Source organism: Hypanus sabinus, chromosome 10 (genome assembly GCF_030144855.1).
Source record: "Hypanus sabinus isolate sHypSab1 chromosome 10, sHypSab1.hap1, whole genome shotgun sequence".
NCBI lineage: Eukaryota > Metazoa > Chordata > Chondrichthyes > Myliobatiformes > Dasyatidae > Hypanus > Hypanus sabinus.
In genome coordinates, this window is record NC_082715.1 from 5,230,019 (window position 1) to 5,254,268 (window position 24,250).

At 45.2% G+C, this 24,250-nt stretch overlaps 1 protein-coding gene across 2 annotated transcripts in view; it reads left to right on the forward strand.

The window, feature by feature from the left end:
• gpr63 (G protein-coupled receptor 63) overlaps positions 1-24,250 on the forward strand; it is a 126,358-nt gene that overhangs the window by 93,937 nt on the left and 8,171 nt on the right. For both annotated transcript variants that reach the window (XM_059981384.1, XM_059981383.1), the window contains exon 3: positions 11,515-11,585. The gene's annotated coding sequence lies outside the window, so the exon portion shown is untranslated. The remainder of the gene's footprint in view (positions 1-11,514; positions 11,586-24,250) is intronic.

Consider the following 24,250-nt stretch of genomic DNA (forward strand, 5'->3'; position numbering starts at 1 on the left):
ATTATGTATTACTTTGCACTGCTGCTACAAAGATGACTAATTTCATGACATATACTGATATTTAAACCTAATTCCAAAATCTGAAAAAATCTGAAATCTAAAACACTTCTGGCCCCAAGCATTTTGGATAAGGGGTACACAAATTGTGTTTTGAATGGGAGATTGCAAACCATTTTTCTTCTGTTGGTTTGAAAATAAACATTTGCTAGTTTAGTTCAGAAATGGTTCATTTTGTGTTTAACACAATGCAGGACACATAGGTGCAGATCAGAAGGATTTGGTTGCAGCAGAGAAGACAATTATAACTTGAATAAATATTGTTCATGAGGTTTATGAAGTAGTTTTTTTTTAAGCTTGTTATTGAATGAGGTCCCAATGAAGGCCTTCAGCTCAGAATGTTGACTCTTTATTCCTCTCCATGGATGCTGCCTGACCTGCTGAGTTCTTACAGCGTTTACCATGTGTTGGTCTTGTTATTAAATGTACTGTGAGAATTATTTTAGAAGCATCTTCCCATGAGGCAGTGTTCAGCTTTGAGGTCTCAGCTGCAAGTTTGTTTACCAGCTCATCCCAGCGGTGGTTTTTAAAAGGTTGTTTATACAATACTAATTAGTTGAAAAACACCTTGTTAAATAAATGAGCTCTTTAGCAGCTTCATTAAACCAAACCTACTGGAGTAATTCGGGATATAGAATCATAGAACACTATAGCACAGAAACAGGCCCTAGTGTGTGCCAAACTATTACTCTGCTGGTCCTATCGAAATGCACCTAGACCATCGCTCTCCATACACCATGCACCTATCTTTAAAATGTTGAAATCGAGCTCGCATCCACCATTTGCACTGGTAGCTCATTTCACACTCTCACCAGCCACTGAATGAAGAAGTTAGTTGCCCCTCAGGCTCTCCTTAAATATACCACCTTTCACCCTTAACCCGTGCCCCCTAGTTCTAGTCTCACCCAACCATAATGGAAAATGCCCTCATACTCCTCAGTGTAACACCTTCTTAGCTGTCACCCAGGGTTACATGGAGTCATGGGAGCAGGTGGTGGATGGTTGTATGAACAGTCGGTACTGATCACAAGTCCTGGTTATGTGACCACTGACGCCAGGCAGACAATCTCTGAAAGGTATTGATAATGGCTGGGATCACTCACCTTGTAGAGACACTGCCCAGAAGAAGGCAGTGACAAACCACTTGCATAGTGTTATGTGTCAACATTTGTTTTACTGCAAGCATAATTTTAAGCGCCTGGACGAGGCGGGTGGATGATGTCATTGCGGACAGGTTTCTGGAACATTCAGCAGAGAAGGAACAGTGGACTGCGAGCTACCAGCAGGAGAGCGAGCTGGATAGATATAGCTGAAGAGTTCGCTACAGCAGCGGACCAGTCTGATCCTTCTCCATGTCCAGACGACTGTGATAATTAGCAGCACACAGTGCATATTGGATACGTGACTGCCACTTTACATGATCCATACTTGGATTTCTGGTGTATTCCTGTGGAGACCACTTTTTGTTAACCCATGCATAGAGTTGGGTGTGCTGGGTGGCGACCACTTGTGTTAAGGAATATTCTGTGACTGTCACCTTGTCATATCTCTAGGTGGATTTTGGAACACTACCCAACATCTGGAATCTGCTGTGACTGCTATCTTGTTTTCCCAGCATGGATCCTCTGGAATTTTCTGTGATTCCCGCCTCGTGTCATCTTAGTGTGGATTTACAAGTTTCTTTCCCTCACCTTTTTCCATGGATATCTGGAATCATCTGGATTGCATTTCTGGGACTGTGTTTGAGTAAGATTTGAGAAGAACTGTTCCTAAACTTGACACTGTTTGTGAGCCACAAATGCATATATAGTTGTTTAACATTAAAACTGAGTCCATGCTCTATTGCTGCTGGCACATAAAGTGGGGGCTCATCCAGGATTTGAACAAATTGGGATTTATCGATTGACTGATTACTTCCCTTTTGATTGACTTGTGTGTGGAAACCAGCAGCAATGTTTATTAATATATTCCTGGCATCTCCAACCTCTGAGGGATTACAGAAAGCCAAAAAGATAGAGTTGTTGATCATTGCTAGTAAGTTAAAACTTGTTACAGTAAAGTTGGCTATGAAAAAGGCAGAGATTCAGAGGAGAATAGTTGAGCACTATGTAACTATGTATGTATTTACAGCCGAGGTGTTAGAACTGTTTCCTGAAAGTAAACCAAGTGACCCTGAGCTCCAGTACACACTGGAAAAACTAAAGTTAGAGAACCTTAGATTAGAAGCTGAGGAAAGAGAAAAACAGCTAGAAGTGGAGGAAGAGAAAAGGAAAGGCTGCTTGAGCTAGTGAAGTTAAGGCTCATGGGTCAAACTTCTGGATCTAGTGACAGGTTTGTTGCCAGTCGGGAAGTTAGATTAGTTCCTCCATTTGATGAGGCCGAGGTTGATAAATACTTTCAGCATTTTGAGAAAGTTGCTCAGAGCCTACGGTGGCCAAGAGAGTGTTGGCCTCTTATGTTGCAAAGTGTAATTAAAGGTAAGGCTCACAAGCTTATTCTGCTCCATCAGGTGAAGATGCAGCTGACTATGGGACAGTAAAACAGGCTGTGCTTAAAGCTTATGAGTTGGTTCCAGAGGCCTATAGGCAAAGGTTTAGGAATTTGAAAAAGTCTGTGAGCCAGACTCATGTGGAATTCGTTTATGAAAGTCTGTGTGTTTTGAACAGTGGTGCACATCTCAAAATGTGAATGACGATTTTAATTGAAGAGTTGATTTTAATTGAAGAGTTTAAAAGGTGCGTCCATAATGATATAAAGACATACTTAGATGAAAAGGATGCTGCCACTTTGCAAGAAGCTGCTAAGTTAGCAGATGAGTTTGCTCTAACCCACGAGTCTTAAGTTTGCTCCAAGTAAGACCTTCCAAAAGAATAGCATGGATAATCAGGGTAAACCAGAAATCAAACCTGGGAACAGTGACAAATGTGAGGATGAAGGGAAGCAACTAAAGGAGAAAAATTCTGGTCCTACTTGTCACTATTGCAAGAAACCTGGTCATGTTATGGCTAATTGTTTCCTCCTGAGGAAGAAGAAGGAAAAGGAAGTAGTTCCAGCTGTCTGTATTCAGCACTTTGAAACACCTGTGAACCACAGGGTTCCGGATGTCCTGATGAAGCTCTGTCAAAGGCTAAGACGTCTGAACTAGTTAGGAAGGAAATCATTCCTTTTGTGTCAGAGGGATTTGCTTCGGTGAATGAAGGGTCATCCCCCGTTCCAGTGAAAATTCCTCGAGATACTGGGGCTTCTCAGTCACTCTTGTTAGTTCTAGAGTTTCATGATGAGACTGCCATTGGTGAGGTAAATCTTATTCAAGGCATTGTTTCTGTACCTCTGCACAAGGTAATTTTGAAGTCAGAGTTAGTTTCAGGACTTGTTAAGATAGGATTACGGCCCAGCTTACCGGTGAAATGTGTTTCTTTGTTGTTAGGGAATGACCTAGCAAGTGGCAAAGTTGTCCCTGTAATGCAGTTGACGACTAAGCCAATCACTGATGACCCAAAGATGGATTCTAATGTTTATCCATCCTGCGCAGTAACTTGAGCTATGGCCAAGAAGCTTGCCTATGCAGGTGGTCATGTGCAGGATGGTTCCACTACCCATGATAGCCCAAATCATTATTCAGGTTTTGATGACCTGTCAGTAACTTGTCTTACTTCATTGTTGAACCAGGATCCTTGTATCAGGTCTGACTATAAAGATTTGTCTCTGTCCAGGAAAGAGTTTATAGCAGAACAGACCAGAGACCCGGAGACTGCTGCATTGCGAGATAGAGCTCTCTCAGGTGATGAGATTGAGAAAGTACCAGTTGGATACTATTTCAAGGATGGAGTGTTAATGAGGATGTGCAGACACCCTGATATCCCTGCAAGTGAGGAATGGGCAATTGTTCACCAGGCTGTAGTTCCTAAGGTTTAGAGGAATGAGATTTTAACCTTGGCCCGTAGTATGCTCTTGGGTGGCCATCTTGGTGCGAATAGGGGTTTGAAACAATTCTTCTGGCCTGGTTTGAGGAAAGATGTTGCGACATTTTGCCGAACTTGTCACACTTGTCAGCTTGTGGGTAAACCTAATCAGGTCACCCCAGTGGTTCCGCTACAGCCTATTTCTGCATTTGGTGAACCCTTTTCTAAAGTTATTGTGGATTGTGTTGGTCCATTGCCAAAGACTGCAGCTGGCCCATCAGTATTTACTAACCATCGTGTGCACAGCATCTAGATTTCTGGAAGCAATACCTCTCATGAATATCAAAGCTCCAACTCTGTGGAAGGCTGTCATAACATTTTTCATCCTATTTGGTTTGCCTAAAGAAATCCAGTCTGATCAAGGAAATAATTTTATGTCAGGATTATTCTAGCAGTTAGTTCACAAACTGGGAGTCAAACAGATTATGTCATCTGTGTACCATCCAGAGAGAGGAGAGGAGGTGTTGGAGTTGTTAAAATACATTAGGACAGATAAGTCCCCGGGGCCTGACGGAATATTCCCCAGGCTGCTCCACGAGGTGAGGGAAGTGATTGCTGAGCCACTGGCTAAGATCTTTATGTCCTCGTTGTCCATGGGAATGGTAATGGAGGATTAGAGGGAGGTGAATGTTGTCCCCTCATTCAAAAAAGTTAGTAGGGATAGTCTGGGTAATTATAGACCAGTGAGCCTTACGTCTGTGGTGGGAAAGCTGTTGGAAAAGATTCTTAGAGGTAGGATCTATGGGCATTTAGAGAATCATGGTCTGATCAGGGACAGTTAGCATGGCTTTGTGAAGGACAGATCATGCCTAACAAGCCTGATAGAGTTCTTTGAGGAGGTGACTAAGCACATAGATGAGGCTAGTGCAGTGGATGTGATCTACATGGATTTTAGTAAGGCATTTGACAAGGTTCCACAAGGTAGGCTTATTCAGAAAGACAGAAGACATGGGATCCAGGGAAGTTTGGCCAGGTGGATTCAGAATTGGTTTGCCTGCAGAAGGCAGAGGGTTGTGGTGGAGGGAGTACATTCAGATTGGAGGGTTGTGACTAGTGATGTCCCACAAGGAACTGTTCTGAGACCTCTACTTTTTGTGATTTTTATTAACGACCTGGATGTGGGGGTAGAAGGGTGGGTTGGCAATTTTGCAGGTGACATAAAGGTTGGTGGTGTTTTAGATAGTGTAGAGGATTGTCGAAGATTGCAGGGAGACATTGAAAGGATGCAGAAGTGGGCTGAGAAGTGGCAGATGGAGTTCAACCTGGAGAAGTGTAGGGTGGTACACTTTGGAAGGACAAACTCCAAGGCAGAATACAAAGTAAATGGCAGGATACTTGGTAGTGTGGAGGAGCAGAGGGATCTGGGGGTACAGGTCCCTGAAAGTTGCCTCACAGGTAGATAGGGTAGTTAAGAAAGCTTATGGGGTGTTAGTTTTCCTAAGTCAAGGGATAGAGTTTAAGAGATGCGATGTAATGATGCAGCTCTATAAAACTCTGGTTAGGCCACACTTGGAGTATTGTGTCCAGTTCTGGTCACTTCACTATAGGAAAGATGTGGAAGCATTGGAAAGGGTACAGAGGAGATTTACCTGGTTTAGAGAGTATGGATTATGATCAGAGAGTAAGGGAGCTAGGGCTTTACTCTTTGGAGAGAAGGAGGATGAGAGGAGACATGATAGAGGTATACAAGATATTAAGAGGAATAGACAGAGTGGACAGCCAGGTATATGGAGGAATTTAAGGTGGGGGGTTATACGGGAGGCTGGGTTTGAGGGTCTGCACAACATTGTGGGCCGAAGGGCCTGTAATGTGCTGTATTGTTCTATGTTCTAAGATGCACATTTAGGGAGAGTGAGTCATGAGCATGCCATGTTGGTGACGGAAACATTGTGACACCTGTGGGATACTGATTTGATTTGATTCAAACAGCAGATTTCACTGAACATCTTGATGAACATGTGGCAAATAAAACTAATCGAATTTTGTTACATAAGCCTAGTTCTCATTGTTGTATCTTTTACTGAGATGTTTGGTGGGTTATTTTGTGGAAAGGAGGAGCTTTTTCATTGCAAGCAAAGCACATTACAGACGTGAGGTTTGAGGCCCCGTGTCTGTGAGACTGGGAGCCCCAGAGCAGGATCTGAAGGTCTGAGGTGGTTTATCCTGGAATTGGAGGCTGTCTGTGTTGCTGGGTTGTTTTGCTGCTGCTGCTGCTGTTGCTTCTGTTGTTCTGCTGAACATGGTGGGTACGCTATGCGTGGCAACACCTGCGGACTGACCCCAGAACATTGTTGGGTGTGCTGGTTGTTAACACAAATGGCGTATCTCACTGTATGTTTCAATGTCCAAAACTCTTAGGCACATATAGCTAGGGAACCTGAGACTTTTGCACAGTCCTGCAGTAATTTTATGTATTGCACTGTACTTCTATCACAAAAAAAATCAAAATTTATGAGGTATGTGAGTGATGATAAACCTGATTCTGATCTGGGTCTCTGTTGTGGACTGAGAGTGGGAAGGGGGCAGCGAGAGGGAAATCATGCTTGGGAAAAGGGGAAGGGAGCGGGAACACCAGAGATATATTCTGTAATGATCAGTAAGCTAATTGTTTGGAATAAAGTGACCTTGCCTGGTGTGCCTGCCCCTGTTCCACGCCCCTCCTGTGGCACTGTAAAAATACACCTAAGACTTTTGTACAGTGTTGTGCATCTTCAACTGAACACTTTACACATGATAATTAAATCTGAATCTGGGGTGTCACGGTAGAGCAGTGGTTATCAGAGCACTTTCCTGTACCAATGACCCAGGTTCATTTCCTTCCACTCTCTGTAAGGAATTTGTAAATTTCTCCCTGTGACCTTGTGGGCTTCCTCTGGGTGCTCCTGTTTTCTCCCACAGTCCAAAGACCTTCTGATCAGTAGGTTAATTGGTCATTGTTAACTGTCCCTTGATTAGGCTGGTGTTAAATCAAAGGGCTGCTGGCTGGCGCATCTCAAAGGGCCAGAAGGGCCTGTTCTGCACCGTGTCTCAATAAACAAATCTGTGTTTTCTGCAGTGAGAAGGCATTCTAGATGTGTAGAATCCTAGAACTGCTTCAGTACAGAGGGGAGTGATCAGGCCATTAATTCGATGCCATATTCCTGCAGAAAAGTCTAATCAACACCATTCCCCTGTCATCCTTTAAATTACTTCTCTTCGCCTGTCTATCCAATTATCTTTTTAAGTTCTAATTGCCTGTGTTTCCTCTGCTCTTTGGAGGCAGCATGTCCCCATGTTCTTCGCTCAAAGTTTCATAAGTTTCAAAGTAAATTTATTATCAAAGTATATATATGTCATCATTTACAACCCTGAATACATCGCTTGTGAGCAATCACAGTAAATACAAAGAAATAGAGAAAAAGAAGTAGGGATAGCAGGAGCTCTGACGGAGATCTTTCAGATGTCATTAGAAACGGGGATTGTGCCAGAAGATTGGCATATTGCTCATGTGGTTCCATTGTTTAAAAAGGGTTCTAGAAGTAAGCCTAGCAATTATAGACCTGTCAGTTTGACATCAGTGGTGGGTAAGTTAATGGAAAGTATTCTTAGAGATAGTATTTATAATTATCTGGATAGACAGGATCTGATTAGGAGTAGCCAGCATGGATTTGTGCGTGGAAGGTCATGTTTGACAAACCTTATTGAATTTTTTGAAGAAGTTACGAGGAATGTTGACGAGGGTAAGGCAGTGGATGTAGTCTATATGGACTTCAGCAAAGCCTTTGACAAAGTTCCACATGGAAGGTTAGTTAAGAAGGTTCAGTTGTTAGGCATTAATGCTGGAGTAATAAAATGGATTCAACAGTGGCTAGATGGGAGATGCCAGAGAGTAGTGGTGGATAATTGTTTATCGGGATGGAGGCCAGTGACTAGCGGGGTGCCTCAGGGATCTGTTTTGGGCCCAATGTTGTTTGTAATATACATAAATGATCTGGATGATGGGGTGGTAAATTGGATTAGTAAGTATGCCGATGATACTAAGGTAGGAGGTGTTGTGGATAATGAGGTGGATTTTCAAAGCTTGCAGGGAGATTTATGCCGGTTAGAAGAATGGGCTGAACATTGGCAGATGGAGTTTAATGCTGAGAAGTGTGAGGTTCTACATTTTGGCAGGAATAATCCAAATAGAACATACAGAGTAAATGGTAGGGCATTGAGGAATGCAAAGGAACAGAGAGATCTAGGAATAACTGTGCATAGTTCCCTGAAAGTGGAGTCTCATGTAGATAGGGTGGTGAAGAAGGCTTTTGGAATGCTGGCCTTTATAAATCAAAGCATTGAGTACAGAAGTTGGGATGTAATGCTAAAGTTGTACAAGGTATTGGTAAGGCCAAATTTGGAATATTGTGTGCAGTTCTGGTCACCGAATTATAGGAAAGATATCAATAAATTAGAGAGAGTGCAGAGACGATTTACTAGGATGTTACCTGGGTTTCAGCAATTAAGTTACAGAGAAAGGTTGAACAAGTTAGGTCTCTATTCATTGGAGCGTAGAAGGTTGAGGGGGGATTTGATCGAGGTATTTAAAATTTTGAGAGGGATAGATAGAGTTGACGTGAACAGGCTGTTTCCATTGAGAGTAGGGGAGATTCAAACGAGAGGACATGATTTGAGAGTTAGGGGGCAGAAGTTTAAGGGAAACACGAGGGGGTATTTCTTTACTCAAAGAGTGAAAGCTGTGTGGAATGAGCTTCCTGTAGAAGTAGTAGAGGCCAGTTCAGTTGTGTCATTTAAGGTAAAATTGGATAGGTATATGGACAGGAAAGGAGTGGAGGGTTATGGGCTGAGTGCGGGTAGGTGGGACTAGGTGAGATTAAGAGTTCGGCACGGACTAGGAGGGCCGAGATGGCCTGTTTCCGTGCTGTGATTGTTATATGGTTATATGGTTATAATATAATAGAATCATTGAAAATCTGTACACAACAAACACAGGCAAACTACCGATGTCCAAAAGACTCCCAGCTATGTAAATGCAAAAAGAGAAACAGAGGTAGCAATAATCTAAGTAAATAAGCAATCGATATTGTGTAAGTGAGTTGTAGATCCTTAAAAACAAGTCCATGTGCTGTGGAATCAATTCAGTGTTGGGTGAGTGTAGTTACCCACGTTGACTCTGTGTTTCTTTAGTTCTCAGACAATCTGCCTGTGGAGACAGTTCTCCCATATTTGCCCTTTTTGAATCATTGTGATGAGATTGACTTCCACCAAAGATCCTCCCAACTTTCTTGGCTCCCAGGAGTCGCCTGGGACTATACTCACTGGAATTCAGAAGAATGAGAGGAGATCTTGTAAGATTTTGAAAGGGATGGGTAGGATAGAGGCAGGAAATGTGCACAAAGTGCTAGAGGAACTCAGCAGGCCAGGCAGCGTCTATGAAAATGAATAGTCGACATTTCGGACTGAGAGCCTTTGTCAGGCAGGAAAGTTATGTCACGTACAGCAAGCTGGAGGAACTCAGCCAGTTGGGCAGCATCCGTGTCTGGCCTCAAGTGACACCACTGTGAGTTGACACAGTAGTGTGGTGGTTAGTGCATCACTTTACAGCAAAAGCTCAAAGATCAGGTTTCAATTCCTCTCACTGTGAGGAGTTTGTCTGTTCTCCCTGTGACCATGTACATTCCAAAGATGTACAGCTAGGGTTAGTGAGTTGTGGGCAAGCTATGTTGGCACTAGAAGCATGGCAGCACTTGTGGGCTGCCCAGCATAATCCTTGCTTATTTGATTTGACCCACAAATGACGCATTTCACTGTACTGTGATAAATAAAGCTAATCTTTCATATTTAATCTTTTCTTTTTTTAAAAAAAAGGATTAGAATTAGGGGAATCCATTAGTCCTGAAGAAGGGTCTCAGCCTGAAATATCGACATCTTATTCTTTTGCACAGAAGCTGCCTGACTTGCTGAGTTCCTCCAGCATGTTGTGTTTGCCCTGGTTTTCCAGCCTCTGCAGAATCTCGTTTACAATGAGGACATAGAGCTTCGAGGTCTGTGGAATTCCCTGCCCAGGGAGCAGGAGAGGCTACACCTCATGTTATATATTTAAGACACAGTTAGATAATTTTTTGTACAGTAGGGGACTTATAAAAGTCACTTAGATCATATTTCTTCCTGATTCTGATGCTTGGTCTGAACAACAACGAAACCTCTGTATACTGGTGTGCATTGAGTTGCTGCCACATGATTGGCTGATTACACGCAGAACATGCTGGAGGAACTCAGCAGGTCGGGAAACGAACAGTCAACGTTTCAGGCTGAGACCCTTCGTCAGGACTGAAGAGGGAGGGGGCAGGGGCCCCATAAAGAAGGTGGAAAGGAGAAGGCTGGTAGGTGCCAGGTGAAAAACCAGTAAGGGGAAAGATCAAGGAGTGGGGGAGGGGAAGTAGGGACGGGATAGGCAGGAGAGGTGAAGAAAGAATGTAAGGGGAAAGCACAATGGGTGGTAGAAGAAGGCGGAATCATGAGAGAGGCGATAGGTAGCTGGAGGAGGAGGCAGAGTGAAACTGGGATGGGGGAAGGGAAGGGGAGGGAATTACCAGAAGTTGGAGCAGCAGAGGTTTGAGATCAGGGATTTTACTCTCCTAGAAGAGCTGCCAACCACGGCTGACAAGCTCCCCCTGCCTGAAGAGAATGGTCGTAAGCCGCCAGTAATCCGCCTTTAGCCCTTCTCCTGTCAGTAGAAACCGTTCCACCGGGTTTAGTAGCTTAGCCACACGTGAAGGCCAGGAGCTGGACTTGGTTGCCAGAGGCCATTTGAGACACACACCATTGGGAGTATTTAATAGGTAGTGGGAGCTTATCCCCATTACCACCCCTGGATATAACAACCTTACTTACTACTCGTTATGCTGCTGGCATTTAGGGCAGCAATGAACATCCTTCAACTCTGGTGGTGTTCAGAGCTTCCTTTATCATTCCAGTAGCTTCCTCTCGGTTTTCTCTACCGCCAACTGTGCAAGGCCCCGGTGGAGACTCAGGAATACCGTCGCACTCAGGTGCAAAAGATTCTTCATGGCTGTTTCCATAACAGTTTTGTTTGACTGGTCAGGGTTGCTGGCCTTGAGCTGTTCACCCATCTTGGAGGACCAGTAGGCCACTCTTTGTCTGTCCTCTACCCTTTGACCTGTTTGGCATGGGTGACCCTACCAAGAGCCAAGACATGAAGCCCTGATTCTAGCCAACACTGCTGTTCAGGTCATTCAAGCCTCCAAACCCAATGACAAGATTGTGGGAGAACCTTAAGGAACCATATAAACTCTGCTGTTGTAGGATTTATCATTCCCTTATTTGGCTTCTTCCTCCTTCCTTTCCAGTCCCGATGAAGGGTCTCAGCTTGAAATATTGACTGTTTATTAATTTCCATAGATGCTGCCTGACCTTCCATAGATTGTGCCAGAATTTTGTGTGTGTGGTTTCTTATTGTCGATGTTGTTTTTGCTTTCTCTTCTTCTCTTTCCAGGCACAATCACTCTGCCTTTGAACTTGGCAACCAGGTGAGATAGAGAGATCCCTGGGAGATGGAGGATGAGGGTAAGAATAAAATTAATGAGCCAGAGGTGACACTGAAAACTAAATTGCAGCTTCTTTGCAGAAAATAATTAGCAGAGAAAAGATGCGATTTTTAAAAAAATTCAGTTGTTGCTGTGAAAAGAAATCTTAAATTGTAACATTATTTTAGAGTCACATACATACTAATTTATCACAAGTACATCAAATCTTGCAGAGAAATGCATCATTCGTGTTAACAAAATGAAGCTCACAAGTGTCGCCACGTATTCTGTCGCTAACATAGCATGTCCACCGTTTTCAGAAGGACACAAGCAGTAAGTAAGGAGTTTGTATGTTCTCCCTGTGACCGTGTGGGTTTCCTCCGGTTGCTCCAGTTTCCTACCACATTCCAAAGATGTGGGGGTTAGGAGGTTAATCAGTGTGGGCTCATTGGGCCAGAAGGGCCTGTTACAGGCTTATCTCTGAATAAATATGTAAATAAAAAAACAGAACAAGACAGCTCAGCAAAACACTCACCCACTCACACACACAGGCTGTCTTCCAACCCCAGGACAGACTCCTCCAAGGCCTCTAATACCAGAACAGGCCTCCAATACCGGAATGGGCCTCCAACACCAGGATAGGCCTCCTCCGGTCCTCCGACACTAGGACGGGCCTCCTCTGGGCCTCCTGTCCTTGGTCCTGTACTTTCAGACTCATAGACATTGAGCCTCCATTCTCCAGAACATTGGAAAGATGTCAAACAAATTTTTATTTAGAAAGAAGAATACAAAAAAAACTGCATTTCTGTCGAGCAGGGGTTCCCAATCTTTGGTCCACCAACCCCTTGGTTAGTGACATTGATCCATAGCATAAAAAAAGATTAGGAGCCTTTGCTGTAAACACTCACTTGAATATTGATTTAAAGTATCAATTCTAATACAAAAGTTTAGTCTAGAATCTACTTTTGTAGATCATAAACCATAAAGTACACAGGTAACAAGCAGAGTGCTCAGTGTGCGATCCTAACAACTACACAGGCAGATTGAAATTCATGACACCAGCATCTGGAGTCGGTTGGTTATCTTAAGAGGGAAGGTTGGATTGGCAAGACATGTACGTGTTAGTGTTCAGAGAAGTGAAAGGACATTTGACTGTAACATGAGAAACTCTGAGGGGTCATGACAAAATGGGTGTGGAAAGGATTTTTTTCCCTGTAGGAGGAACTAGAACTTTTTTTTAGAGAGAGATGATCAGTTAAGGCACACAAGGCAATTTTTTTCTGAGTGCTTTAAGCCTTTCGAACTCTCTTCCTTGACAAGCTGAGAAAATGGAGACAGAATAATGTTAAGGAATAGACATTGAGTACATGGAGGAGAAAGATTACCATGGATACAAGAGAACGTACACTTGCATTGGAACCACAGCCTTATGAAATGTTGGTTAGGCTTGGGCGAGTGATTAACTTACTCAGAAAATGGAATGGGCCCTTGTGATCACCAGCTCTGTGTCAAGCATGATACCAGTCTAAACTAACCCTGTCTACTTCTCCCCTCCTGTTCAGGTGCTGGCACCTCCCTGGCAGATTATTTTAGTCATCTCTGGTGTTATAGTAGCATCATAGAAACATATGGCCCACAAAGTTGTGCAGAACAAGTCCCCACCTTAGAAATTTTCTAGGGTTGCCCATAGCCCTCTATTTTTCTGAGCTCCATGTACCTGTCCAAAACTCTCTTAAAAGACCCGATCGTATCCGCCTCCATCACTGTTGCCGGCAGCCCATTCCACGCACTCACCACTCTCTGAGTAAAAAACTTACCCCGACATCTCTGTACCTACTTCCCAGCACTTTAAACCTGTTTCCCCTTGTGACAACCATTTCAGCCCTGGGAAAAAGCCTCTGACTATCCACACGATCAGTGCCTCTCATCATCTTATACACCTCTATCAGGTCACCTCTCATCCTCTGTCACTTCAAAGAGAAAAGGCAAGTTCACTCAACCTATTCTCATAAGGCATGCTCCCCAATCCAGGCAACATCCTTGTAAATCTCCTCCGCACCCTTTCTATGGCTTCCACATCCTTCCTGTAATGAGGTGACCAAAAATGAGCACAGTACTCCAAGTGGGGTCTGACCAGGGTCCTGTATTGCTGCAACATTACCTCTCGGCTCCTAAGTTCAATTCCATGATTAATGAAGGCCAATACATCATACGCCTTCTTAACCACAGAGTCAACCTGCACAGCTGCTTTGAGCGTCCTATGGACTCGGACCCCAAGATCCCTCTGATCCTCCACACTGCCAAGAGTCTTATCATTAATACTATATTCTGCCATCATATTTGACCAACCAAAATGAACCACCTCATGTTTATCTGGGTTGAACTCCATCTGCCACTTCTCAGCCCAGTTTTGCATCCTATCAGTGTCCCATTGTAACCTCTGACAGCCCTCCACACTATCCACAACACCTACAACCTTTGTGTCATCAGCAAATTTACTAACCCATCCCTCCACTTCCTCATCCAGGTCATTTATAAAAATCATGAAGAGTAAGGGTCCCAGAACAGATCCCTGAGGCACAACATTGGTCACCGGCCTCCATGCAGAATATGACACGTCTACAACCACTCCTGGTTGGTGGAACACTATTATAGCACCAGCTGTAACAACTGCCGCTGTTTGGAAGGAGTTTGTACATTCTCCCCATCACTGTGTGGGTTTCCCCTGGGTGATCTGTTTTCCTCCTACATTCCAAGGTTGTACGGATGGGGTTAGTGAGTTCAGGCATGCTGGAAGTGTGCCGGCATGTTTGTTGCCCCCAGCACAATCCTCGCTGTTTTGATTTGATGCAAAGATGCATTCACTGTATGTTTCCATATACATGTGACAAAAAAAAGCTAATTTCTTTTTTTAAATATTGTTTTGTAAATCTCCTTTCAGCCTTTCCCTTAAAACAAATGCCCTCTAGTATTTGACATTTTCACCGTGGGGTAAATACTCTGACTCTAGCTATATACAAAATCAGCTTGCCAATATAAAATACACTCCTGCACCTAAATTATATGTTTGCATAATGGCTCCTACTTTAGTTGTGTACAGTATGTCTGAATTTATTTAGAGATACAACAGTGACAGGCCCTTCTGGCACCATGAGCCCACACTGCCCGATTACACTTACGTGACCAATTAACCTACTGACCTATTCATCGTTGGACTGTGGGAGAAACCCAGAGCACCTGGAGGAGGCCCACGTGGTGACAGGGAGAACATACAAGCTCCTTACAGATGGCAGTAGTAATTGAATCTGTGTCTCTGGCGTGATAATAGCGTTATGCTAACCACTACATTGCCATGCATTCCCAAATTTATGCCGATATTTTGTGCTTTTCATTAATTGTATATAAAGTCTCAATTTGTTCAGAATTTGTTAGATATTCATCCTAGATTATTTGTGCAGGTAGTGGAGATGGGCAGAGTCTTGCAGCTCCTTTTACTGTCATTTGATTGAAAGTACTTGAACTGAATTCTGCAAGTGGCCAACTACTTGTATATTGTGTGTATTAATGCAAGGGCAAAATTCCTCTTATTTAACCAAAGGAAAGCCTTTTTTTATATTGCAGGCTTCATGCATCTTTTCAGAAACATGGATGGGAGCTGAATGAAAAGTGATTATTGAGCAATGACTTCCTCTGAAAAGTTCAGAAGCAATAAACAGTGCTGCTGCTGCTCCCGAAACCCGCGGGGCACAGGTCACCGACAGCAGCTCCCCAGAGCCCTCTGTCCTGGGCCAGCCTTTCAGACTGTCCCCAGTATTAGCCCACCTTCGAAAATCATTCCTCGCCCAGTGATGAGGGATTGGGCTGCTAACCCCACGTCCAACCCTCCTTTCACAACCGGGCTTGGGACCGAAGTTAATAAACAGCGCTCTACATGTGGCGTTTTGTGGCTCTGGGCTTTACGGAATGGGATTGCTAGCCCAACCCATCTCCTCTTGCACCTGGTCTTGGGAGTTAACAAATGGTGCTGTAGCTGTGAAATCGGTTTAGGGAATGATGCTGGCTGTACCTCCGATGTGATTGCTGCAAATCTGTTTTAGATTCCTAGAGACAATCAGTTAAATTATCCTGTCGAAGGAAAATGACACTTTTAAAAATTATCACTTCACCACAGCTCCCTACCTATAAATATTTAATAGCTCCCTTGATGTTTCCATGCATGAAGTTTATGGTGGTGTGGATTTTTGTGCTGTTTAAATGAGATCATATATCCTCCTGTTGATGCTGGTAAGTCAGTAAGCATTAAAAACACTCCAATGGTTGTAATCAGAAAGAGGTTTATTATCACTGACAAATATGGCAAGAACACAGCGCAAAGGCACAATGGAATTACTGTTAAGATCAGTAAGAAAATATAAAGAAAGGTAACGCAAAAAGAGAGCAAAATAGAGAGGTAGTTAGTGTTCGTGGACTGTTCAGAAATCTGATGGCAGAGGGGAAGAATCTGTTCCTAAAATATTGAGTGTGTGACTTCAGTCTCCTCTGCCTCCTCCCTGAGAAGAAGGCATGTCTGGGGTGGGGAAGGTCCTTCATGAAGGGATGCCATTTTCTTGCACTGTTCATTTATCTGTAACATAGTAATTTTTATATCTTACACTGTACTGCCACCACAAAAGCACAATAAATACATAAGATAGCATGTATAAATAGATTGTATGTATAGTACATGAAGTGACACTAGGCTGTACATAAGGTGACTGACGGGAAGTAATAGTGGTGGAGTTAGTAGTGGAGGTGTTGATCAGCCTCACTGCTTGGGGAAAGTGACTGTTTCTGAGTCTGGGAGTGGAGGGGTGGGTCAGTGGGGGGAGGTGTTGATCGGCCTCACTGCTTGGGGAAAGTGACTGTTTCTGAGTCTGGGAGTGGAGGGGTGGGTCAGTGGGTGGAGGTGTCGATCAGACTCACTGCTTGGGGAAAGTGACTGTTTCTGAGTCTGGGAGTGGAGGGGTGGGTCAGTGGGTGGAGGTGTTGATCAGCCTCACTGCTTGGGGAAAGTGACTGTTTCTGAGTCTGGGAGTGGAGGGGTGGGTTAGTGGGTGGAAGTGTTGATCAGACTCACTGCTTGGGGAAAGTGACTGTTTCTGAGTCTGGGAGTGGAGGGGTGGGTCAGTGGGTGGTGGTGTTGATTGGCCTCACTGCTTGGGGAAAGTGACTGTTTCTGAGTCTGGGAGTGGAGGGGTGGGTCAGTGGGTGGAGGTGTCGATCAGACTCACTGCTTGGGGAAAGTGACTGTTTCTGAGTCTGGGAGTGGAGGGGTGGGTCAGTGGGTGGAGGTGTTGATCAGCCTCACTGCTTGGGGAAAGTGACTGTTTCTGAGTCTGGGAGTGGAGGGGTGGGTCAGTGGGTGGAAGTGTTGATCATTCTCACTGCTTGGGGAAAGTGACTGTTTCTGAGTCTGGGAGTGGAGGGGTGGGTCAGTGGGTGTAGGTGTTGATCAGCCTCACTGCTTGGGGAAAGTGACTGTTTCTGAGTCTGGGAGTGGAGGGGTGGGTCAGTGGGTGGAGGTGTTGATCAGCCTCACTGCTTGGGGAAAGTGACTGTTTCTGAGTCTGGGAGGGGAGGGGTCGGTCAGTGGGTGGAGGTGCTGATCAGCCTCACTGCTTGGGGAAAGTGACTGTTTCTGAGTCTGGGAGTGGAGGGGTGGGTCAGTGGGTGGAGGTGTTGATCAGTCTCACTACTTGGGAAACGTGACTGTTTCTGAGTCTGGGAGTGGAGGGGTGGGTTAGTGGGTGGAGGTGTTGATCAGCCTCACTGCTTGGGGAAAGTGACTGTTTCTGAGTCTGGGAGTGGAGGGGTGTGTCAGTGGGTGGAGGTGTTGATCAGCCTCACTGCTTGGGGAAAGTGACTGTTTCTGAGTCTGGGAGTGGAGGGGTGGGTCAGTGGGTGGAGGTGTCGATCAGCCTCACTGCTTGGGGAAAGTGACTGTTTCTGAGTCTGGGAGTGGAGGGCTGGGTCAGTGGGTGGAGGTGCTGATCAGACTCACTGCTTGGGGAAAGTGACTGTTTCTGAGTCTGGGAGTGGAGGGGTGGGTCAGTGGGTGGAGGTGTTGATCAGCCTCACTGCTTGGGGAAAGTGACTGTTTCTGAGCCTGGGAGTGGAGGGGTGGGTCAGTGGGTGGAGGTGCTGATCAGCCTCACTGCTTGGGGAAAGTGACTGTTTCTGAGTCTGGGAGTGGAGGGGTGGGTCAGTGGGTGGAGGTGTTGATCAGCCTCACTGCTTGGGGAAAGTGACTGTTTCTGAGTCTGGGAGGGGAGGGGTCGGTCAGTGGGTGGAGGTGTCGATCAGCCTCACTGCTTGGGGAAAGTGACTGTTTCTGAGTCTGGGAGTGGAGGGGTGGGTCAGTGGGTGGAGGTGTTGATCAGCCTCACTGCTTGGGGAAAGTGACTGTTTCTGAGTCTGGGAGTGGAGGGGTGGGTCAGTGGGTGGAGGTGTTGATCAGTCTCACTGCTTGGGGAAAGTGACTGTTTCTGAGTCTGGGAGTGGATGGGTGGGTCAGTGGGTGGAGGTGTCGATCAGCCTCACTGCTTGGGGAAAGTGACTGTTTCTGAGTCTGGGAGTGGAGGGGTGGGTCAGTGGGTGGAGGTGTTGATCAGCCTCACTGCTTGGGGAAAGTGACTGTTTCTGAGTCTGGGAGGGGAGGGGTCGGTCAGTGGGTGGAGGTGTCGATCAGCCTCACTGCTTGGGGAAAGTGACTGTTTCTGAGTCTGGGAGTGGAGGGGTCGGTCAGTGAGTGGAGGTGCTGATCAGCCTCACTGCTTGGGGAAAGTGACTGTTCCTGAGTCTGGGAGTGGAGGGGTGGGTCAGTGGGTGGAGGTGTTGATCAGACACACTGCTTGGGGAAAGTGACTGTTTCTGAGTCTGGGAGTGGAGGGGTGGGTCAGTGGGTGGAGGTGTTGATCAGCCTCACTGCTTGGGGAAAGTGACTGTTTCTGAGTCTGGGAGTGGAGGGGTGGGTCAGTGGGTGGAGGTGTCGATCAGCCTCACTGCTTGGGGAAAGTGACTGTTTCTGAGTCTGGGAGTGGAAGGGTGGGTCAGTGGGTGGAGGTGTTGATCAGCCTCACTGCTTGGGGAAAGTGACTGTTTCTGAGTCTGGGTGTGGAGGGGTGGGTTAGTGGGTGGAGGTGTTGATCAGCCTCACTGCTTGGGGAAAGTGACCGTTTCTGAGTCTGGGAGTGGAGGGGTGGGTCGGTGGGTGGAGGTGTTGATCAGCCTCACTGCTTGGGGAAAGTGACCGTTTCTGAGTCTGGGAGTGGAGGGCTGGGTCAGTGGGTGGAGGTGTTGATCAGCCTCACTGCTTGGGGAAAGTGACTGTTTCTGAGTCTGGGAGTGGAGGGGTGGGTCAGTGGGTGGAGGTGTCGATCAGACTCACTGCTTGGGGAAAGTGACTGTTTCTGAGTCTGGGAGTGGAGGGGTGGGTTAGTGGGTGGAGGTGTTGATCAGCCTCACTGCTTGGGGAAAGTGACTGTTTCTGAGTCTGGGAGTGGAGGGCTGGGTCAGTGGGTGGAGGTGTTGATCAGCCTCACTGCTTGGGGAAAGTGACTGTTTCTGAGTCTGGGAGTGGAGGGGTGGGTTAGTGGGTGGAGGTGTTGATCAGCCTCACTGCTTGGGGAAAGTGACTGTTTCTGAGTCTGGGAGTGGAGGGGTGGGTCAGTGGGTGGAGGTGTTAATCAGCCTCACTGCTTGGGGAAAGTGACTGTTTCTGAGTCTGGGAGTGGAGGGGTGGGTCAGTGGGTGGACGTGTTGATCGGCCTCACTGCTTGGGGAAAGTGACTGTTTCTGAGTCTGGGAGTGGAGGGGTGGGTCAGTGGGTGGAGGTGTTGATCAGTCTCACTGCTTGGGGAAAGTGACTGTTTCTGAGTCTGGGAGTGGAGGGGTGCGTCAGTGGGTGGAGGTGTTGATCAGCCTCACTGCTTGGGGAAGTTACTGTTTCGGAGTCTGGTGGTCCTGGTGTGGATGCTACATAACCTTCTCCCTGATGGGGGTGGGACAAACAGTCCATGAGCAGGGTGGGTGGGATCCCTCATTATGTTGCTGATCCTTTTTCACCACATTTCTGTATATATGTCCTTGATAGTAGACTAGTGCTGGTGATACTTTGGGCAATTTTGACTACCCGTTGTAGATCCTTCCTGTCTGCCATTGTGTAGTTTCCTTTCCAAGCCATGATGCAGCTTGTCAGGATGCTCTCTGCTGTACATCTGAAGATTGTTGTGAGTATAGATGTGCAAAGTCCAGCTCTCTTCAGCCTTCTCAGAATGTACAGAAATTGTTGAGCTTTCTTGACTGTGTAGGATATGTCCTGGGACCATGAGACGTGCACGCACTCCCAGGAGTTTGAAACTGCTCACAGTTTCCACTGCTGTGCCGCCGATGTAAAGGGGGTGTGAGTGGTGTGACTTTCTCCTAAAGTCAGTAACCATTCTGCTTTGTCTTGTTGACATTAAGAGAAAGGTTATTTGCCTGACACCAGGACTCGAGCTCTTCCACCTCCTCTCATCATTGTTGTTAATGAGCCCCACCACTGTCGTGCCATCGGTAAAGTTGACTTTGTGCTTGCTTGGGTGTTTGGCCATACAGCCGTGTGTCATCAGAGTGTACAGCAAAGGGGCTCAGCACAACCTCAATGAAGATGCCGGGGAGGAGGAGCATTTGTGCATCCGGTTGTTTGGAAACCCAAAACCCAGTTGCAGAGTGGTGTATTTTGACCGAAGAGTGGGAGTTTATTTACAAAGATCTGTGAGACAATACTGTCGAATGCTGAACTGAAATCCAGAAACAGCATTCTGACATAAGTATCCCAGTTTTCTCGGTGTGTCAGGGTCAGGAGCATAGAGCAGTTCTGTCGGTAGACATACTGGTGAGTCTCCAGTGTGGCAGCAATGGAGTTTTGATATGTATATTTATCAGCCGTTCAAAGCACTTTGTGATGATTGGTGGCATTGCCAGTGGATGGTAGTTGTTTGGTTCTGAAGGTGTAGAGTTTGCTGTTACAGGGATGATGGTGGCTGATTTGAAGAATGTGGGACAGCAGCTTGGATGAGTGAAGTGTTGAAGATGTCTGTGAAGACATCAGTGAGCTGGTGTGCACACTGCCTGAGTACTCAGCTTGGGATGTTGTCTGGCCTGGCTGCCTTATGGGAGTTAGCTCTCTGCAGAGTCCTTCTCACATCTGCTGTCTCAGACAGTGGCTGCTCACCAGGGAGGCTTAGCTTTTATAAAAGTTGTTTTGGAGTGTCAGGAAGAGAAACATCATTGGTACAGTCAACACTGTTTTCCTTGCCGAGGCAGTAATGTCCTTGATGCTCAGCAACATACACTGGGGATCACCATCAGACATGAGTTTTTCAAACATCATCTGTTCCTGCTGCATTGTTTGAGCGCAGTGGTCTTTGCCCTCTTGTTGCCTAAGATGTGGTGTCCCCTGGCTGCTCAAAGTGCAACATCCCAGGCTTTTAGTAGGGAGCACACCTCTGTCGCAGTTCCTGCGTCTCTGTATGCTGCCATCTTAGCAGAGAATGGTTTAGTACAATGACTTTCAATTTAGATTTTGTGGTCTGAGGAAGGTTTGCTTGATAAAGATTTATATTTTATATGTGACTGTTGCAGTGAAGAGTGGAGATGTCATTATCTTCTCTGTTCTGTGGGATTGATAACTACTCCAGCAGCTCAAAACTGGAACCGTGGTACTTAGTTTAAAGTAGATACAAAACCTCCATGGAGCATTTAAATTGTGACTTAATACAAACCTGCTCTTTTAGCACAATATAGTCCATTATAGTAAAATATTTTAAAAAGATTAATTTTACAATTCCTTCTCAAATAGCTCATTATCTCTTCTATCCATTCTGAATTCACGTGCACCTATGCTAACCCACAGCTGTCAGATATCTAGCTTCTCACTCAATCTGGGGGGGAAATCGACTATTGATGACCCTCAGACACACTCCGGACGTGGCTTCAAGATTAAAGCATCACATCAGAATCAGGCTTATTATCACTGACATCTGTCGTGAAATTTGTTTTTGCGGTAGCAGTGCATAAGATAAGACCATAAGATATAGGAGCAGAAGTAGGCCATTTGGCCCATCGAGTCTGCTCTGCCATTCAATCATTGGCTGATCCAATTCTTTCAGTCATCCCCATACCTTTTGATGCCTTAAATATACCCAATGATTTGGCCTCCACAGCCACCTCATGCCCTCTTCTCAAGAGGTGTAGAAGCTTCACGTCCCAATCTACCAGGCTGAGGAGCAGTTATTACCTTATAACCATCAAGCTTCTGAACCAACATGGATAACTTCACTCAATGCAACCCTAAGCTGATTCCACAAGCTGCAGACTCAATTTCAGTGACTCTTTGCAACTCTCATTTATTTTTATTTCAACAGTTTGTCTTCTCTTTTCACATTGGTTGTTTGCCAGTCTTTGTTCATGCAGAGTTTTTCATAAATTCTGTTGTATTCTTTATTTTCCTGTAAACGCCTGAAAGAAAATAAATCTCAATCAAGTATATGGAAACTTACATGATGACAGCTGGCCAGACTCATTTGTCTGGAGCCAGTTTTTCAAGTTATCTCCAAGTGTAGCCCATCATTGAAGATTCTTCCTTACCTTGGGATGGGATCTCTGGAGCTGCTGTTGGTTTTTTGATAGCTGTGGGTTTTATGGGAAGGGAATTACAGAGGCATGAGAAGGCAGCTTGCCCTGGTGGATTGGAGGAGGGCAGACTGGTGGGGATGACAGCAGAGCAGAGATGGCTGAAGTTTCTGAGAATAGTTCACAAGATGCAGGACAGATAGGTCCCACAGAAGAAGTTCTCAAATGGCAGGGGTAGACAGCTGTGGCTGACAAGGAAGATTAAGGGCTGCATAGAAACTGAGGAAAAAGCAATTAAGGTAGCAAAAGTGAGTGGGAAATTGGATGTTTGAAAAGCTTTTAAAATCCAATAAAAGGCAACTAAAAAAACTATAAGGGAAAAGATACAATATGAGGGCTAACTAGCCAATAATATAAAACAGGATACCAAAAGTATTTTTCAGTTATATAAAGAGTGAAAGGGAAACAAGAGCTGATATTTGACAATTGGAGAATTAAGCTGGCGAATTCTAATGGGAAACAAAGAAAATGGCAAATGAGCTTAAGACCATAAGATATCGGAGCAGAAGTTGGCCATTCGGCACATCGAATCTGCTCCGCCATTCAATCATGAGCTGATCCAATTCTTCTAGTCATCCTCACTCCCCTGCTTTCACTCCATACCCTTTGATGCCCTGGCTAATCAAGAACCTGTCTATCTCTGCCTTAAATGCACCCAATGACTTGGCATCCACAGCCGCTCGTGGTAACAAATTCCACAGATTTACCACCTTCTGACTCAAGTAATTTCACTGCATCTCAGTTCTAAAAGGATGTCCTTCAATCCTGAAGTTGTGCCCTCTTGTCCTAGACTCCACTACCATGGGAAATAACTTTGCCATATCTAATCTGTTCAGGCCTTTTAACATTCAGAGTGTTTCTATGAGATACCCTCCCATTTTCCTGAACTCCAGGGAATACAGCCCAAGAGCTGCCAAATGTTCCTCATATGGTAACCCTTTCATTCCTGGAATCATTCTTGTGAATCTTCTCTGAACCCTCTCCAATGTTAGTATATCCTTTCTAAAATAAGGAGCCCAAAACTGCACACAATACTCCAAGTGTGGTCTCATGAGTGCCTTATAGAGCCTCAACATCACACCTCTGCTGTTATATTCCATACCTTTAGAAATGAATGCCAACATTGCATTTGCCTTCTGCACCACTGACTCAACTTGGAGGTTAACTTTTCGGGTATCCTGCATAAGGACTCCCAAGTCCCTTTGCATCTCTGTATTTTGAATTCTCTCCCCACCTAAAAAATGGCCTGCCAGTTTATTTCTTCCACCAAAGTGCATGACCATACACTTTCGAACATTGTATTTCATTTGCCACTTCTTTGCCCATTCCCCTAAACTATCTAAGGCTCTCTGTTTCCTCAACACTACCCACACCTCCACCTATATTTGTATCATTGGCAAGTTTAGCCACAAATCCATTAATCCCATAGTCCAAATCATTGACATACATCATAAAAAGCAGCATCCCAATACCGACACCTGTGGAACTCCACTGATAACAGGCAGCCAGCCAGAATAGGATCCCTTTATCCCCACTCTCTGTTTTCTGCCGATCAGCCAGTGTTCTACCCACGCTAGTAACTCCCCTGTAATTCCATGGGCTGTTATCTTGCTAAGCAGCCTCATGTGCAGCACCTTGTCAAAGGCCTTCTGAAAATCCAAGTGCACCATGTCTACTGCATCTCCTTTGCCTTGTAATTCCCTCAAAGAATTGCAGTAGGTTAGTCAGGCAAGATTTTCCTTTCAGAAAACCAAGCTGGTTTTGGCCTATCTTTTCATGTGGTTCCAGGTATTCCATAATCTCATCCCTAACAATCGATTTCAACAACTCCCAACCACTGATATCAAACTAACAGGTCTATAGTTTCCTTTCTGCTGCCTCCCACCCTTCTTAAGTAGCTGAGTAGCATCTGCAATTTTGCACTCATCCGGTACAGTGCCAGAATCTTTCGATTCTTGAAAGATCATTGTTAATTCCTCCGCAATCTCTTCA